Raw genomic sequence first — 8,600 nt, forward strand, 5'->3', positions numbered from 1 at the left:
CAGGAAGCCAGATTATCTCCAGAACAGCCAGGTAAGTGTGGTTACAGCCGAACCCAGTACCTCAGCTGAGTACAAGTGCCACTTGCAAAGGCACTTCGCTCCCCTAAACGCTGTACACCTCTAGCTAGAGGGGTGCTGCATCTCAGCACTTGGGGCCACTGCCCTTTGCATCTCTAGCACCTTCAGAGTCACCACAGTATGGCTGGTGGATGATGATCATTAGGGCATTTATCTGCATTCTTTTGTCCATAACATTGGCACAATTAGAGCGATTTTCAGAACAGGAGTTTCTGTTCCTCCATACAGAGGTATGATAAAATCTTCCCCAAGGCCATACAAAAAGGAATCATAGGATCAACCAGGTTGGAAGAGACCTCTAAACTCATCCAGTCCAACCTAGCACCCAGCCCTGCCCAACCAACCAGACCATGGCACTAAGTGCCCCAGCCAGGCTTGGCTGCAACACCTCCAGCCACGGCCACTCCACCACCTCCCTGGGCAGCCCATTCCAGTGCCAATCACTCTCTCTGCCAGGAACTTCCTCCTAACATCCAGCCTAGACCTCCCCTGGCACAGCTTGAGACTGTGTCCCCTTCTTCTCTTGCTGGGTGCCTGGCAGCAGAGCCCAACCCCACCTGGCTACAGCCTCCCTGCAGGCAGCTGCAGACAGCAATGATCTCTGCCCTGAGCCTCCTCTGCTGCAGGCTGCACCCCCCCAGCTCCCTCAGCCTCTCCTCATAGTGTTTCTGTTCCAGGCCTCTCTCCAGCTTTGTTGCACTTCTCTGGACATCTTCCAGCACCTCAAAAACTCTCTTGAATGGAGGAGCCCAGAACTGGACACACACTCCAGCACCCCAGGTGTGGCCTGACCAGTGTTGAGTACAGGGGCAGAATAACCTCTGTTGTCCTACTGGCCACACTCTTCCTGAGCCAATGATGCCATTGGCTCTCTTGGCCACCTGGGCACACTGCTGGCACATGTTCAGCTCCTATCTACCAGTACCCCCAGCTCCCTCTCTGCCTGGCTGCTCTCCAGCCACTCTGTTCCCAGCCTGTAGTGCTGCTTGGAGTTGTTGTGGCCAAAGTGTAGGATCCTGCATTGGCCTTGTTAAATCTCATCCCATTGGCCTCTGCCCACCCATCCAGCCTGTCTAGGTCCCTCTGCAGGGCTCTGCTACCTTCAGAACATCCGAGTCCTGCTGGGATGACACTTAGCCATAGTTCATCATCTCAGTGAGACAAATAACACATTTGCTGCTCTGAGGAGCACATTTAGAGGGGCATAAAAGGCTAAGCAGAACAAAGCTTTCCAAGAGCCTAAGAATTACTATCAAAACTACAATTCTGAAATGACAAAAGCTTAATTTGCTATTAGTAAAGAACAGGGAATGCATGCTGTGCACACACCCTGCATCACAGCCATGGCTCTCCAGGGTCGTCTGCTCTGAACATGGCAAATGGTGCTGGCAGGGCTCCTTTGGTCTACTGTCTGTGAAAAGCTGGTGGCAGTCTGGGGGCCTTTGGGGTGGAGGCTCACTGAGTAGGGAGCAGGCAGTAGCTGTGTGCATGCAGTGGCAGACATTAGAAAGCTCAGTCTTGTTTATGTCCTTAGTGGGAAAAAGAACTATTTGTGAAGGGGCTGTTTAATCTTCTGCCCAGGTTTTCATGTGAGTAAACATGGCACAAGGCAGATTCAAGCAGGTGCACTCTTTACTCACCTGCTTTGAAGAGGTCAGGCTGTGCAGGATCACTTTCACTACGGAGGCAATACAGACTGTGATGTGGTTCTGCAAGCTGACAAAGGGAAATGCTTTCAGTTTTAGTAAAGATCCCAGAAGTCAGTACCACGAGGGGGAAAGAAAATGATGATTTCACTCACACATTGGTGAGAAGCTCATTCCTTGCATCACCAAGGGACATATTTCCTATGCTTTTGATTCAGGGTGTTGGAGTTCTCTTGGGGTGCCAAGTGATGTGATGCTACAGGGTCAGCTCATTTCCTAAATCATAGAATCAACCAGGTTGGAAGAGACCTCCAAGATCATCCAGTCCAACCTATCACCCAGCCCGATCCAGTCAACCAGATCATGGCACTGAGTGCCTCATCCAGTCTTTTCTTGAACACCCCCAGGGACGGTGCCTCCACCACCTCCCTGGGCAGCCCATTCCAATGGGAAATCACTCTCTCTGTGAAGAACTTCTTCCTAACATCCAGCCTATACCTACCCTGGCACAACTTGAGACTGTGTCCCCTTGTTCTATTGTCTGTGTCCCCAGAATAAATGTCTGGAGTTTAATAAATCAAGGAAAAGAATAATGTAGCAGTAAATGGGTAGAGGCAGACAAATGTCCTAGCAAGGTGCTGTTCTCTGATCTTGACTCTCTCATCAATACTTTTCAATCTAGTGTGCTGAGAGGGGTAGCACTGTTAATGCCCTGAGGTGACTGAAACCACACATCACATCCATAATCCCTCAGCTGGCAGAGCAGCAAACAATTTCTGTGTTGGTCTTTGCAACTGTAATTGCCACTGAACAGAATCTTTGTGCATTTCTCCCTCTCCCTCATGTGCCCAGTGGCATGGATGGTCTCTGTACAAACACAGAACTAGTAGTTTTGATGGTGTGAACAGTGGCTTTTGTCTTTCGAAAACAATTTCTTGCATGATGACTTCTGAGACTGTACAATCTTCTACTCGGTGGTTAAGGTAGTATTGACACTGTAGCACAAACATTTGCAGTCAAGGTATTGTAACCTGTAGCCACCCAAGGTGAAAAATAGAACTTAAGAATCAGTTTTCCTCTTGTAGTAGTCAGAAAAAAATGTGATGCTGAACAGCCATGCAGATTTGGAAACCACTGACTGGTGGAGTATACATGGCTCAGGGTGTAGTTAACAAGACCTTGAGGGTTTTAGCAATTTAGGTCCCCAGTTCACACACACTCTGGCTTAGTCCTGGCTGTTGGAGAGCTGTGGTGGCTGGTAGCTTCTCTGTAATTCCTGTCAGGTCACGAAGACTCAGAGGGAGCAAGCAGGCACTTCCCATCACCAAGTGGCCACCATAAAGAGGCTCGGCAGTCACCTCTACATGGGCAAGGGCCTTCCAAATCCGTGTGGCACTTTGGGCTGATATCACTGGGGAGGAATATGAGCATCTAAGTCCTGTTCTCTGCCTCTTCTGGGGATGATCTGACTCTCCTGGTCCAGCTTTGTATGCTTCGCTGGATATATTCTGCATGAGCTCCTGTATGAATCAGTGTTTTAGCTGCCATCATTACAAACATCAATTACACATCTGTAAAGCTTCAAACTGGAGGTGGGAGTGATGCCATCTAGCCAGAAAACTCAAGAGTGGTGCATTGGGCACTGGAATGGGCTGCCTGGGGAGGCAGTTCAAGGCAAGGTTGGATGTGGCACTTGGTGGCATGGTCTAGCCTTGGGCACTGTGGTAAAGGGTTGGACTTGATGATCTGTGAGGTCTCTTCCAACCTTGGTGATACTGTGATACTGTGATATTGTTTGAATGAGTCTCCTCCTCCTGGGGCTGTCTGAGCACTGGCATCGCCTCACTCTCCCCTTCCTGCTTGGGAAGATATGATTTAATGCTCTCCTCCTAACAAGATTTAGGTCAAGCCATGATGATCAAAGTCTGAGATGGATCAGGCCGCCTTAGTGAGGTGCATTACCTGTTCTCCTCCATCTGTGCACCCTCCCAGTACCAGCAGTGGTTCCTCAGCCACATCACTCTGTCTTCACACCACCTGTGAAATGGGTGTGTTGGTGTTCAAGGAGACACCCAACAGAAAACTTTCCCCCATTGACGGTGTAGGCTGGACTCCTGCACTGCTGCTGCCACAAGTACAGCCACGACTTAGCTGCTTTTGCAGAGGAATATAGATATCCACTTAAATCAAGAGCTAGAGGGAAACAGCTTTTCCTGGGTGCACTCTGCAGTGCTGAGCTTGGCAGCAGCAGGACAGCTTTCAGTTATGTGTGGAAATGCCAGCCCATGGGCAGCTGGTCAGAGCATGGAGCTCTGACAGCATCCAAAGGTTTTTTTCTTGTTTTTTTTTCCTCTTTTCCAGCATTCCCTGCAAGTATTTCCTAGACGAGTCCTGCTTTTCTGTTTGCCTGCAGACAGACAGGGCTTGCTTTCACAGGAGGAGGCTAAGGATAGCAGGAAGGAAAGCTCTGCCCTTAAATACTAAACAGAGTTTAAACAGCACATTGGGCTCCACCTGCATAAACTGAGGCTTGATCTCCGTCTGCTGAGAGATTCACGCCTGTACTCTGGCTGCCACAAGGACATCAAGCCCCAGTCCCCTGTTTTATGAGACAAAACTGTAAACAAGGGTGTATTCCCAAAGAAACTGAGGCTTGGAAGAGCCTGTTTTCTGAAATGGCAGCAGAGCCTTTCTTAGCCAGTCACATAGAATGGGTTGGAAGGAACCTCAATCACCTGCCATGAACAAGGACACTTTCCACTAGACCAGGCTGCCCAAAGTCCCATCCAACCTGGCCTTGAACATATGCAAAAGCTGGGGCTTGGCACTGATTCTGTTACCTCTGCAGGTAGAGCCTGGAAGGTTGCTGGTTGACAGCTCAGGCCTGTGGGAACACACACAGGGTCAATCTTCATGTAAGCAGCACTTGAGCTCTGTGTGTGTGGATGGAGCTCTACAGGTAGTCACTTCAATCACCACTCACAGCTGTTAGGTCCAGAAGGACCACAAGAAAACTCATTGAAGTATTTTGTTTGGGAGACATCTTTAAGATCAAGGCACACTGTTAACCCAGCACTTCCAGGTCACCACTGAACCATATCCCTAAGCACCACATCTACCTGTCTTTTAAATCTGTCCAAGGATGGTGACTCCACCACTGCCCTGGGCAGCCTGTTCCAGGGCTTGACAACCCTTTTAGGGAAGAAATTGCTTTTTATAACTAACCTAAGCCTCCCCTGGCCCAAACTGAGGCCATTTCCTCTTATCCTGTCATTCATCTTAAAAAAACCCCAACCCTGATAGCTGTTTGCCTCTGGATGAGAAGACTGCCCTGACTCCATCACAGCTTTGCAGCGGCATCCTGCTGCTGCGGCTCGCTGCAGGGGACTGCTATGTAAATTACAAAGCCTTGGCACTGTTCTTGCTGTTCTCGTAGTCACACTGGGGTCACATGCCTTTAATTAGCGGCCTGCTTAAATCTGTTATTTCAGTTCCCAAAGGGACAAGAAGCCTGGCAAAGAGATATTATGCTGGGAAGTCCCTTGTTCCTGCTGGGAGAACTGAGCAGGACAGTATGTGCAGAGCACCTGCTGTGATTTGGGATCTAATCCAGTGTGGGTTGGCTGCCCTGTCCCACTGCAGGGCTGGCTTCCGAAGACTACAAAAAGATCATAAACTTCTCTCCCATGAAGAAAGAGGAACCAAAGGCAGGAAAGAGAAGATGCGGCCAATGCAACCAAACATCTTATGAATCCTCCCAGCCTGTGCTCCTGTCCCCGGATGACTCTCATCCAGGCTTTGGTGATCAAAGCACACTGTTTTTATGTGGCTGCAGGAAAATGGGATCTTTGGAATTTCCCCTTCCAGCTGGAGAGAGAAAGAGGATGGGAAATGCTCCAGGACCATGGTGGCTGTTGCAGCAGAGGTTCTCTGAGCCTAGGGAAGGTTGTTTCACTACTGGGGCTTCTGGATTTATTCAGCTGTGGAATCTGACAGCACTGGCTGGAAACATGGCATGATGAAGGTGCCCACACTTAGGAAAAAGGAAAGAAAGGAGGCCATGGGTCCCTTATTGATATTTTTCCACAGCTGGTCTGTGTGCACAGAAATAGCCAGAAAGCAGCTGGGGATGCACATTAGAGATGTTTAGCCTGGTGTTTGCTCCGGCTAGTTCCTGCCTGTGGCTGTGCTTTCCCACCCCATATGCCAGCTTTCATATGCCACCCCCAACTTAGGCAAGAGGCTTCGCCCAGGCTACAGCCAAGGGAACCTCTCGTCTAGTGGTTTTCGTTAAGCACCTGACATTTGCTGTGGTTAACTCCTTTGAAATCTGAAGTCATGGCCTCTGAGCCTTATGGGGTGCTGCTGTGGAGGCAGGGAATGAATGCAGCCCAGTCAGGAATATATGCACAACAGAACTGGTTTATTTTCCCCAAACCATGCACAGAAGTTCGTTCTAATTGGCAGAGACGGTTTGGTTGAGAAGGTCTTGCAGGGATAGGATAGATAAATCTGACTATTTTAGAAGCCAGGAGATGGAAAAGTTAAGCTACTAAACACAGCATTCCCCACTGTGAGCCCAGCCGAGGCAAAAGCTCACTCGCCGGTGAGCCAGGCTGGCTGAAAGGGCGCTCCAGAGGCTCGGCCCCTCGCTGGCTTCCAGCAGCCCTCCGAGGCTCCTGCTGGCCTACCAAGCCGCACAAAGGCAGTGCTTGTGGTGGGAGTCGTCCAAAGCGGGGAGGCTGCTGTCCCTCAGGAGCTTGTCCTTCGGAGCGCCAGGGGACGCCTTCTGCAGGAGCTACCCAGGCGGGGCGAACTCTGAGGCGAGCACCACCCCAATATTTACACTCTTCCTAGACAAAGAGCAGAGTTACCACTGCCTAGGAGCGAAGAGCACGGCCAACCCCAGCCCGATCCCCCCGCGGGCACGGCAGGGCCCCCCTCTGCCGGCAGGGCCCCTTGCTCCCCCCGCGGGCACGGCAGGGCCCCTTGCTCCCCCCGCGGGCACGGCAGGGCCCCTTGCTCCCCCCGCGGGCACGGCAGGGCCCCCCTCTGCCGGCAGGGCCCCTTGCTGCCCCGCGGGCACGGCAGGGCCCCTTGCTGCCCCCGCGGGCACGGCAGGGCCCCCCTCTGCCGGCAGGGCCCCTTGCTCCCCCCGCGGGCACGGCAGGGCCCCCCTCTGCCGGCAGGGCCCCTTGCTGCCCCGCGGGCACGGCAGGGCCCCCCTCTGCCGGCAGGGCCCCCCTCTGCCGGCAGGGCCCCTTGCTGCCCCGCGGGCACGGCAGGGCCCCCCTCTGCCGGCAGGGCCCCTTGCTGCCCCCGCGGGCACGGCAGGGCCCCTTGCTCCCCCCGCGGGCACGGCAGGGCCCCCCTCTGCCGGCAGGGCCCCTTGCTGCCCCGCGGGCACGGCAGGGCACCCCTCTGCCGGCAGGGCCCCTTGCTGCCCCCTTGCTGCCTGCAGGGCATGGGAACAGGTTTTTCACGCCTTTTCCGCTCCCATTCAAAGCAGAGAAGAGGGATTTCGGGGTAGGAGGACTCGAGGACAGGTGCAGAAGAGTGTTGAGATGCAGGCTCAGGGGATGACCCGTGCAGGAGCTTTAGACCTTTATCCACCCGGGAACAAATCAAGAGATTTTCCTACCCACCCACAGAGCATCCGAAGAGTTGCAGCTTGCAGTCAATGCTGTGAAATGAGGTTGCCCAGCCCCTGTGAAAACGAATACAGGCTGAAGCAGAAACACACTTGGCTTGAGGCAACAAAGCTCTGGCTGTCAGGCAGCTTAGACAAGCAAAATCCTGAACCTCATCTTAGTCATCTGGTGCCCTGACCTGGCTGAACGCAGTCAGGATTTCACCTCCTACTGACTAAAGTTAGTTTTGACTTAGTTACAAAACAAGACAGAGATTTAACCACTCTGACATAAAAGAGCATTGGTGATATTTGAATTTTACCTTATTTTCCTCGATAGGGATTCTCAGACATTTCCTCCAGGCTCATTCAGTGCCTCTCAAAAGGTTTTACAGATTCAATCCTAGCATTTTTACAGTTTCACAAGTGAGCAGAAGGCAGCAGCTAAACAGAGAGGAGCTCAAGCTCAGTCTAGGTAAGCCCAGCCAGCACCCGTGAGTGATGGTAGCATCATCATCTAGTCCCTAGCCTAGCAAGCCGGGGGGCCAAGCAGGCCCCCCGGCCTTTGGATCCCCTCCACCAGTCACCCAGTGGGCACCACAGGCACTCACCAGTGATGATCCGAGGAGGATCTTCTGCCCAAATGGGCAAGCGTGGGGCTTGCCTTGCCTGGGGCCATTAAATAGGGGAGTGGGCAGGGAGGGCAAAGTGGTCGCAGCTGGGGTGGGAGGAGACTCCAACAGGACCCAGGTGCTGTGGGTTTGGGGGGAAAGGGGAGAATGCAGCGTGGGGTGGGAAAGGGGCAGGTGTGGTGGGGAAGGGGAGGTGGTGCTGAAAGGAGGGGGATGGAGAGGAAAAGGGGAGGACCTGGGAAAAGGAGGGAGATGGAGAGGAAAGGAGGAAGATGGGGGGTAAAGAGGAAGATGGGGATGGAAAGAAAATGAGGAAGGGGGGGAAAATAGATGGAGGGGAAAGGAGGGAGATGGGGGAGAAGAGAGATTAAAACAAGAAAGGAAATGCAGTGTTTGCATTGAAATCAGCCTGTCCATGACCAGCCTCTTGCCATTCCTGCTTGGAGTAGTAACCAGGCATCTTCACCAGCTCACTGTGTTGGCTGGAGAAGAGCAACTCACACCTGTCTGAGAGTTAAAACTGAGGAAATGAGGAGAAAAACTAAGAAAAATGAAAAAGAAAAACAAATGCAAATTATGAATATACAAAGTGTGAGGTCTTTCAGCAAGTGCGTC

At 52.2% G+C, this 8,600-nt stretch overlaps 1 long non-coding RNA gene across 1 annotated transcript; it reads right to left on the reverse strand.

The window, feature by feature from the left end:
• Positions 1-5,310: 5,310 nt before the first annotated feature.
• Positions 5,311-7,999, reverse strand: LOC135173321 (uncharacterized). Its single transcript, XR_010301286.1, has 3 exons — positions 7,965-7,999; positions 7,370-7,431; positions 5,311-5,757 (listed from the first exon to the last, which is right to left on the reverse strand). It is a non-coding gene; the product is annotated as an uncharacterized LOC135173321 (long non-coding RNA).
• Positions 8,000-8,600: the final 601 nt, after the last annotated feature.

This window comes from Pogoniulus pusillus, chromosome 3 (assembly GCF_015220805.1).
Source record: "Pogoniulus pusillus isolate bPogPus1 chromosome 3, bPogPus1.pri, whole genome shotgun sequence".
Classification (NCBI taxonomy): domain Eukaryota; kingdom Metazoa; phylum Chordata; class Aves; order Piciformes; family Lybiidae; genus Pogoniulus; species Pogoniulus pusillus.